This window comes from Triticum dicoccoides, chromosome 7A (genome assembly GCF_002162155.2).
Source record: "Triticum dicoccoides isolate Atlit2015 ecotype Zavitan chromosome 7A, WEW_v2.0, whole genome shotgun sequence".
Classification (NCBI taxonomy): Eukaryota; Viridiplantae; Streptophyta; class Magnoliopsida; order Poales; family Poaceae; genus Triticum; species Triticum dicoccoides.
In genome coordinates, this window is record NC_041392.1 from 188846922 (window position 1) to 188858290 (window position 11369).

Consider the following 11369-nt stretch of genomic DNA (forward strand, 5'->3'; position numbering starts at 1 on the left):
ACGTGCCCCAGGGATTCGCCTCGTCGCCTTCATCCTCATCATCGAGCCACACATCGCCGGGAGCTCTGCTTCGCCATCAATTCCATCGTCTTCAACCTGTCGGCCGCCGAGATCGTCGTCGGCGCCCGTTCATCGTCTCCGACTCGTCCCCGAGCCCGCTGACCATCCCGTCGCCTCCGCTGTGAGATTCTGCGTCTGTTCCCCCTCTTGCCGAGCTCGTTTACGCCCCGCAGCCGTCGCCCCCTTGTCGACCGAATAGCGCCGCCGCCCGAGCTCGTCGGCGGCAACGCTCCGATGACCATTTGGTCCCGGACGAGTGTCCACCGAGCTTGCTGCCCCGCGCTGAGCCTCGCTAGCGCCTCCCCTTGCCTGCTTGCACCCTGCAACGCTAACCCGCACGCACCCGAGCTCCGGCCGCCGCACTTGTCATCGCCGGCGCCACTCCGGCCGCTCCCCGGCTGCGCCACCACCATGGCTAGATGCGGACGAGCGTCCGCACCCCGTAGCTGCACTCCGCGTGCCAAATGGCGCCCTGTAGCGCCTTTCCGTGCTGCGCCGCCGCGTCTGGCCTCGCCGGCGTCGAGCCGCCGACAGTTTTGCTCGGTTGACCAGGGGATTTGACCTCCCCTGGGTCTCTGACATGTGGGCCCCGCCCGGTTAATTAGTTTAGATTAGGTTTAAAACTAATTAGTTTAACCTAGGTTAGTGTTAATTAAACTAGGTTAGTTTAGTTAGTCACTGACCAGTGGGTCCCACTGGTCAGGTTTGACCTGGGTCAACCCAGTTGACCTGTTGACGCAATGCTGACCTCAAGCTGATGCAATAATTGCTTTCTGGAATTATTTTAACTGAGGAAATTCCAGAATATTGCTTAAACATCTAAAAATCATAATAATTCAAACCGTAGCTCAGAATGAAATAAATTATATATGAAAAATTATCAGAAAAATTCAAGGAATCCATTTATGCCAGTTACATGCATGAAAAACTAACTTATACATGTTGTACAAGTGAAAACATAATATGGGCATTTTAAATGCTTCATTTTGAAATTGCATTTGAATCTTTGATTCAAATGAGCTTCAACCAATTTGGTAGCATCTTGCATTAGCCCAAACACTAGCATTTGCACATGTCATGTTCATGCATCATTTTGTTGCATTTGTCTGTGGATTGATTGCCGGCACCGCTTTTTCTTGATAGGTCCCACTCCGGAAGGTGTTCCCGAGTACCTGTCAGAGGAGCAGTGCCCCTTCGTCGTCTATCAGGAAAGCAACCCCCTTGAGCATTTTGATAAATCCCACTCTCTCGCTCCTGCTCCTTATACTGCATTAGGACAACAACGATTCAAACTGCTACTTTCTGCTGCGGTAGTTGAATCCATTCCTCTACATGACCTGTCATTGCCACAGTAAATAGTTGAAACCCACTAGCATGAGTACGAGTTGCTTGAGCCTTGATGTGCCTACTCATCCATGCTTGTTTTCTTTATGCCAGTTATGCTTAGAGTTGTGTCAGGTCTGATTCATCGGGAATGAATCGGAGTGGTGAACATGTCCTACCGAGAAGGCTAAGTGTGTGAACACGTTTTGGTAAAGGTAGCGATGAGAGGCCATGTAGGAGTACATGGTGGGTTGTTTCATTGGAACTGTCCCTAAGCACCGAGTTCTGTGTATGTTGTCCAAGTCCAGTTACTACCACACATTGGGTTCCGGTTATCCGGCCCCTCTCGGCTTATTAATCCACTTGATCTCTGTCCAGGAGTTGCAACTAGTTTCTGGCGTTTGTAGGTAGTGCTACTTGTCTACCAGGTGGTGTCCGACGGGACGGGCTTGGGACAGACTAGGCACTGTGGCACAGTGTACCAAGTGGCACCTGGATGGTGGGCTTGGGAACCCTGCACACATCGTTTGGGGCCGTACTGGAGACTTAGGCCGGAACTCCTTGCGGATGGAACTCGAATAGGCGATACACCTAGACCAGGGACTTGTGTGGTTAGTCAGGTCGTGGCCGACACCCTCGCCCGGCTTCCGCTTGAAGGTTGGCGAGGTACATGACGTGTACAGGGCGATAAGTGGCGAGAGCATGTGTGAAGAAGTACACCCCTGCAGGGTCAACATTATCTATTCGAATAGCTATTTTCCTCGGATATGGAAACTTGGAGGACTTATGAAGTACATAGACAACTTGAAATGGATACCCTAAAATCCGCAAGATAAGCGTGAGTGCTATGGATGGCCTTCTCGTAGGGAGACGGGAACGGATCCATAGTGGAGTATTGATATGGTGAATATGTGGACTCGTGTGTGTCTTCTCACCTCAAAGAAGTTTCTGATACTCGTAGTATAGGTTAGCCACTGAGTCAAAGCTGGCTTGCTGCTATTAAGATGCCACCACCCCCTTTGTTGATAATGTTGCATATGTAGATAGTTCTAATGTAAGACTTGCTGAGTACCTTCGCACTCACGTTTGCTTATTTATGTTTTGCAGTTGGTTACACTAGTGACTTCGACGAGTAGCTTGTATCGCAGCTACGATCTTGTACCCTTAGGAGGGTCGTGCTTAGTCAGGCTTCTTAGTCTTTTCCTTTTGTAGTTGTCTGTACTCAGACATGTAATGCTTCCGTTGCTTGTATGCTCTGAATATTGGGTCATGAGACCCCTGTTTGTATTGAATGCTTTGTGGCTCTTCTAGGCCTTTATCTATATGAGTTTGAGTTATGTTGTGATGCCATGTTGTACAGCACATACTTGCATGTTATGCGTACGTGTAACGTGTATTGCTATGTGTGGGATCTGACAACCTAGTTGTTTATCCCTGGTAGCCTCTCTTATGGGGAAATGTAGTCTAGTGCTTCCATGAGCCATAGTAGTCCGCTACAGCCCGGCTCACCGGAGTCCTGCTAGCCCAGCACTACTTCTCTGGAACACTTGACTGGCCGGCATGTGATTCACTTTGTTCCTATGTCTGTCCCTTCGGGGAAATGTCACGCGGTGACATCCAGAGTCATGCCTAGCCTGCTACAGCCCGGGTTCCCGGAGTCCTGTTAGCCCAGTGCTACAGCCCGGATTCATACGCTGTTGACCGACATGCTTGAGGTTGATTCTTGTATGCCTGTCCCTGTAAGTTAGTGCCACTTTGAGTTCACGACTAGTCATGTCAGCCCGGGTTCTCTGGTCATATGGATGCTAGCGACGCTATCATATACGTGAGCCAAAAGGCGCAAACGGTCCTGGGCCAGGTAAGGTAGCACCCGTGGGAATACCGTGCGTGAGGCCGCAAAGTGATATGAAGTGTTACATGCTAGATCGCTGTGACTTAGGGTCGGGGTCCCGACAATGACGGCGGCGACGAACAGAGCCAAACCGCCACTGTTCGCCCGTGGACGCGCAGCGGCTTGCGTCGGTGAGGAAGCTGACGGAGGGGGAGAGGGGTCCAAGGCAACGGCGACGACGAGAGGAAGAGGTTGGACACGGTCACGCACGCGGAGGCGATGAGAGGAGGAGGGGCCCGAGCAAGAATCCATCCTGGGCGTGGCCAACGACAGTGGAGCACGCGCATAGGCTAGCCATTAACGCGGTCACCGCGTGCACTGGCATCTAGCGGGGGAGAGGGACTTGGACATGTTGTCTAGTGCATAGTTCATCCTGGGTAGGCCTCAACTACGGTGGTAGATCGATTAAAACTGTTCTGGTTAAATGGTAAGCACTCTCTAAAGTTTACTGCAGTAAACTTCGGTGAAAACTGCTGATTAACAGGAAGGAGTTTGTGAGCAATGGAGTTGTCTATGATGATTAACTAAGGAAGGACTATGATCCTGGAGGTTTTGGGGCATAATGGAGCACAAACTAATATAGTTGCTTTGTAACTCACATTATGGGTCCAGAATCAAGATCATGATGGTTCACTCACATATAGTAACCACTAGAGATGAAACTTTGCAAGGCTTAGTGATTTGGCCAGATAAAAGTGCTGTAAAAATTTCATACCAATTGGTTTTACCAAAATGGTACTTCCTTCACAGCTATTCCCTATGTCCAGGAACTTGCAAGTTTTATTGGAGAAATATTGGCTAGGTGAAATGGTGCCAAACTTGGTGGAGAGAAGTTATTTGGGTAGGAGAATGCTCTGGTAAATTTTCAGGCAAAATGAAGCAATATAAAATATACTTGCTTCACAACCTGAAAATATTGACAGAATCAAAGATTTGATATTGTGCTCACATAAATCAAGGGATAGAGCTGAAATTTGTAGGAGTGAGATATGAGCACAAGAATAGGCATGCAAAATTTCAATTCATTTGGATAATTCTAGCTAGCACTTCCTTCACAAAGGCTTCACAAAGGAGTGAGATAATATGAGCACAAGAATAGGAACTTTGAAAAATCACTGAGGAAGTTTGGCTAGGCAAATAAAGTTGATTTTTGGCACGGGTCAATTATTTGGATGATATATCATGCCCAAAAAGTTTGGGACCAAATGGGTAAAGATAAATAGCACTTGCTTCACAATGTGCCATTTAGGACGGAATAGGAAATTAATTTATTGAGCATGATGGGAAATATGGCCAATGAAATATTTTGCCATATTTGAGGAAGATATGACCCAAACAATTTATAGGAATTATTTGGGGATTTTTGGATGGACAAAAATATGGGTTGCTTCACAACCTAGGGCAGACAAGGTTATTCCTTTAATAGGAAAAAGGAATATTCCCTAGAAAAAGATTTTAGGGTTTGGTCAAGCAGTGAAGTGACATGATCTTGGCAAGGTTTTGAGGATGATGAGCCACTTGGGAAGGGACATGAGGATGACTTCCCAGATGACAAGGCCACAAAACCACTCCAAAAAGAAAAACAAAGCAAAAATCAAATAAGTCAAAAGAAAAAGAAAAGGGCCAAAATCCAGGCTGTTACAACACTTACCCCCTTAAAGAAATCTCGTCCTTGAGATTTAGTTGCTCAGGGAACAAGTATGACTTGAGGACACCGTTTCCAGCTTGGGTATCCTTTTCCTTTAGTTATTGTTCCCCCAATAATTTTATATGATTTGATTACCTTGCTCTGGGTGGTTTGCTTCACATTTCCCCAAATTCTTACGGGTTTTTGCTCATATAACACTTCCTTTTGCTGACGTTGATTCTTCCATATCTGCGGTGATCTCCAATGGATCTCAGCATAAATTTCCTTTTTGTCATGAAAACCATAATACTTCTGTCATGGGGTTGCTTCAAATAAATGCAGGCCTTCTGGTTTCAATAAATGTTGAGAATTGATCATGGCCATCTTTTGATAGGATATGACTGCTCATAGGTGGTACTGATTTTGATTTATTTCTTTAGCTCGAGCATGAGATATGCACCAAAGATCTGACTGCCTTTTGTCAGGAGCAATATAAACGGTGTATGGAGTTATAGTTGTGTCATACCTCAAATATTTACATCTTGAGACTGGCCCGACAGGGGCTGACAGACAAATGCTTTTCCTGATAGACTGACCATGTACTTGATTCTGTCGGTGAGTATACCGGGTCTGAGCTGATTGTTCAGATTTTGACTTTCTCATTTTGTCGGTATACCTATTTGGATTTTCCATATTAACCATTCCTAGCGGGTCAGCAAGATCCTTGTAAAACAGAGTAGGCTGCTAAGAGTATGCCTTTGTGGATCCATATGGAATTATGTCCTCCAACTGATTTGGGTATCCGGACCCTGTTGGTCGTGCAAAAATCATCATACCTTTGTTGTTCGTCTCACCCTTTAATGGTCATGATTTTCTTTGTCAGGATACCTTACTGAAATAACTTGGCCACACATGTCCTTGATTCTTCATATGGCTAGGGCTGTGGTTAGTGCAATATTGTTGGCATTATTCCTTTTGCTTATTTTCTGACCTAGGTCCGCCCACATATGACATATGTTCGGGGCTTGTAGCTGTACAGAGCTCTTTGTTGAGGCCAACCATATAATAGGGTGACAAGGTTTCATGATATCACCTTGTCTGGTGTGGGAATAATGACCTTGACGACCATTGTCAAGACGGTTGATTCGGTGATGTCATCCCTAGATCTTGTCAATTCATAAGGTGTGTATCTTTGCTTATGTTTATTTGCATGGCCTGTGAGGTTGTTGGATCCGTACCTTTCTTAGGTATATCTGTTGGATCATTGTCGTATCCCATATGAGCGGCTGATATGGTTGGGGATGCATGCTCACCATATGTATAAGAAGAATGTGCCTCCAAACACTCGGTCCTTGCGGTAGGCATATGTTTTGACTGCATTGTACCTCTGACAAAATTATTGCAAATGTGATCCTTGAACTGCACTGTCAAATATTTCCAACTCGTCATATAATCTTTGGGGACGGTGCATTAGTGTGATACTGACATGGAATGAGTGGCTTACGAGAGAAGCCATCCGGGTAACTTGCTGTGGAAGGCTCGTTAGCTTCTGCTCGAAGCTTTTGTTTGGGTAGCGTGCAGAAGAAGCATCGATACCCGCCGGACACATCGCTCGTTAGCTTCAGGCTCGTGGCGGGTATTGTTATTTTCTCACCTTCACAGATGATTTGAGCATATACGGGTATATCTACTTAATGAAACATAAGTCTGAAACATTTAAAAAGTTCAAAGAATTTCTGAGTGAAGTGGAAAATCATCGTAACAAGAAAAATAAAGTTTCTACGATCTGATAGCGGAGGCGAATATTCGAGTTACGAGTTTGGTCTTCATTTGAAACAATGTGGAATAGTTTCGCAACTCATGCCTCCTGGAACACCACAGCATAATGGTGTGTCCGAACATCGTAACCGTACTTTATTAAATATGGTGCGATCTATGATGTCTCTTACCGATTTACCACTATCATTTTGGGGTTATGCATTAGAGACAGCAACATTGACGTTTAATAGGGAAACGTCTAAATCCATTGAGACGACACCATATGAACTATGGTTTGGCAAGAAACCAAAGTTGTCGTTTCTTAAAGTTTGGGGTTGCGATGCTTATGTGAAAAAGTTTCAGCCTGATAAGCTCGAACCCTAATCGGAGAAGTGCGTCTTCATAGGATACCCAAAAGAAACTGTTGGGTACACCTTCTATGATAGATCCGAAGGCAACATATTCGTTGCTATGAATGGATCCTTTCTGGAGATGGAGTTTCTCTTGAAAGAAGGGAGTGGGAGGAAAGTAGAACTTGATGAGGTAATTGTACCTTCTTCCATATTGGAAAGTAGTTCACCACAAAAATCTGTTCCATTGATTCCTACACCAACCAGTGAGGAAGTTAATGATGATGATCATGAAACTTCTGATCAAGTTACTACCGAACCTCATAGGTTAACCAGAGTACGATTCGCACGAGAGTGGTATGGTAATCCTATTCTGGAGGTCATGTTACTTGACCATGAAGAACATACGAACTATGAGGAAGAGATGATGAGCCCAGATTCCACGAAATAAGTTTAAGCCATGAAATCTAAGATGGGATCCACATGTGAGAACAAAGTATGGACTTCGATTGACTTGCTCGATGATCATCAAGCCATTGAGAATAAATAGATCTTCAAGAGGAAGTCAGACGCTGATAGTAGTGTTACTATCTACAAAGCTCGAATTGTCGCAAAAGGTTTTCGACAAAGTTCAAGGTGTTGACTACTATGAGATTTTCTCACTCGTATCGATGCTTAAAAGTATGTCCGAATCATGTTAGCAATTGCCGCATTAAAATCTGGCAAATGGATGTCAAAAGTATATTCCTTAATGGATTTATTAAAGACGAGTTGTATATGATGCAACCAGAAGGTTTTCTCAATCCTAATGGTGCTAACAAAGTGTGCAAGCTCCAGCAATCCATGTATGGACTGGTGCAAGCATCTCGGAGTTGGAATATATGCTTTGATAAGGTAATCAAAGCATATGGTTTTATACAGACTTATGGTGAAACCTGTATTTACAAGAAAGTGAGTGGGAGCACTACAGCCTTTCTGATAAGTATATGTGAATGACATATTGTTGATCGGAAATGATGTAGAATTTTCTGGAAAGCATAAAGGAGTGTTTGAAAGGAGTTTTTCAAACAAAGACCTTGATGAAGCTGCCTACATATTCAGCATCAAGATATGTAGAGAGATCAAGCCGCTTGACAAGTTTTTTCAATGAGTACATACCTTGACAAGATTTTGAAGTAGTTCAAATTGGAACAGTCAAAGAAGGCGTTCTTGCCTGTCTTGCAAGGTGTGAAGTTGAGTAAGGACTCAAAACCCGACCATGGCAGAAAATAGAAAGAGAATGAAAAGTCTTTCCCTATGCCTTAGTCAGAGGTTCTATAAAGTATGCTATGTTGTGTACGAAACCTATTGTGTACCTCACCATGAGTTTGGCAAGAGGGTAGAATAGTGATCCAGGAGTGGATCACTGGACATCGGTCAAAGTTATCTTAGTGTTTCTTGGTTATGGAGGTGATAAAAAGTTCGTCTTAAAAAGTTATGTCGATGCAAGCTTTGACACTGATCCGGATGACTCTAAGTCTCAATCTGGACACATATTGAAAGTGGGAGCAATTATCTACAGTAGCTCCGTGAAGAGCATTGTAGACATAAAAAATTTACAAAATACATACAGATCTGAATGTGGCAGACCCGTTGACTAAACTTCTCTCCCAAGCAAAATATGATCACACCTTAGTACTCTTTGGGTGCTAATCACATGGCGATGTGAACTAGATTATTGACTCTAGTAAACCCTTTGTGTGTTTGGTCGCATGGTGATGTGAACTATTGGTGTTAAATCACATGGCGATGTGAACTAGATTATTTACTCTAGTACAAGTGGGAGACTGAAGGAAATAAGCCATAGAGGCAATAATAAAGTTGTTATTTATATTTCCTTATATCATGGTAAATGTTTATTATTCATGCTAGAAATTGTATTAACTGGAAACTTAGTACATGTGTGAACACATAGACAAAACAAAGTGTCCCTAGTATGCCTCTACTTGACTAGCTGTTAATCAAAGATGGTTATGTTTCCTCACCATACACATGTGTTGTCATCACATCATTATAGAATGATGTGATGGACAAGACCCATCCGTTAGCTTAGCACTATGATCATTTAGTTTATTACTATTGGTTTTTTCATGTCTTATACATGTTCCTATGACTATGAGATTATGCAACTCCTGAATACCGGAGGAACACTTAGTGTGCCATCAAACGTCATAACGTAACTGGGTGTATATAAAGATGCTCTACGGTTGTCTCCGATGGTGTTTGTTGATTTGGCATAGATCGACATTAGGATTTGTCACTCCGTGTTTCGGAGAGGTATCTCTGGGCCCTCTCGGTAATGCACATCACTATGAGCCTTGCAAGCAATGTGTCTAATGAGTTAGCCACGGGATGATGCATTACGGAACGAGTAAAGAGACTTGCCGGTAACGAGATTGAACTAGGTATGATGATACCGTCGATCGAATCTCGGGCAAGTAACATACCGATGACAAAAGGAACAACATATGTTGTTATGCGGTTTGACCGATAGAGATCTTCGTAGAATATGTAGGAGCCAATATGAGCATCTAGGTTCCGCTATTGGTTATTGACCGTAGATGTGTCTCGGTCATGTCTACATAGTTCTCGAACCCCTAGGGTCCGCACCCTTAATGTTCGATGATGATTTTATTATGAGTTATGTGATTTGATGTACCGAAGATTGTTTGGAGTCCCCAGATGAGATCATAGACAACACTACGAGTCTCAAAATGGTCAAGACTTAAAGATTGATATATTGGAAGCTTATATTCGGACACCGGAAGTGTTCCGGGTGGTTTCGGATAAAACCCGAGTGCCGGAGGGGTTACCGGAACCGCCCGGGGAAGTAATGGACCTTAGTGGGCCTTAGGGGAGAGAGATGGCGGCAGCCAGGAGGTGCTCCCCCCCAAGGGGAGTCCGAATAGGACTAGGGGAGGGGACGCGGCCCCTCTTTCCCTCTCCCTCTCCCTCTCCTACCTTCTTCTCCTACATGGACTAGGAAAGGGGGGACCGATTCCTACTTGGAGTAGGATTCCCCACCCCCCTAGGCGCGCCCCTTGAGGCCGGCCGGCCTCCTCCTCCCCTCCTTTATATACCGGGGAGGGGGCACCCCATAGACACACGCGTTGATCTTTAGCCGTGTGCGGTGCCCCCCTCCACAGTTTTACACCTCGGTCATATTATCGTAGTGCTTAGGCGAAGCCCTGCGTCGATAACTTCATCATCACCGTCAACACGCCGTTGTGCTGATGAAACTCTCCCTCGGCCTCAACTAGATCCAGAGTATAAGGGACATCACCGAGCTGAACGTGTGCAGATCGCAGAGCTGTCGTGCGTTCGGTACTTGATCGGTTGGATCGTGAAGACGTTCGACTACATCAACCGCGTTATTAGACGCTTCCGCTTTCGGTCTATGAGGGTATGTAGACACACTCTCCCCTCTCGTTGCTATGCATCTCCTAGATAGATCTTGCGTGATCATAGGAATTTTTTTGAAATACTGCGCTCCCCAACAACCTTCTGTTGGGTGCTATGTCCAAGCAACCCTGCACAATTCCTCCTTTGCTCAAAGGATTGATCATGCTGCTTCACGTAATTGCAAATGTGGATGACCAAGTCTTTGTACATTCTCAACCTGCGTCGAAAGTACCACTCCAGAAAAATGGGTGGTGATCGGAAGTAGTTGCTAATCAACCTCTTGTGCACATCAACCCATTCTCTCCGAATGAACGGACAACCATACACGGAACCATTGTGCTTTGGCTTCTTCCCTTTGTGCATTGCCACTAGCATTGCAATGTCCACTTTTTCGTTAAAATCAAAATCCGCATCCAACGAGGTATCATCCAAGAAAGATGAGTCACATGAGCTCATCTACTATGCAAAAAATCACTGTCAAACTACTTTTCACCCCTAACAAAAAATGTCAAGTTTCATCATTTTTTACCTTCAGGAATTTCGTCACCTTGCTTGCGGGGTGGACGAAACTGGCGGGCTACAGGTTGGGCAGCCATCGGCGGTGGTGGGTGCGGGGGCCGGTGATTGCAGGGCAGAAGGGATAGCCGCACGTTGGCGGGAGATCCGCGCGGCAGGCGGGTGGCTTCGCACGGCCGGAAGAATGGCCAAGCCTCGTGGCCGTTAGGCAGGCAGAGTGACACGCCTCCAATAACTCCCGCGGGGGTCAAGGCTTGTATGAATCCTACCCCATCATAGACCTCGTCGGGGAAGGTGTTTATGCCAGCCGCAGCCACCAGAGAATCTTAGACTCGGCGGCGGCCGAAAGTGAACCGGTGGACTGGTGGATCCAGGCGGTCGGCTAGCGAGGCAGGCGGCGGGG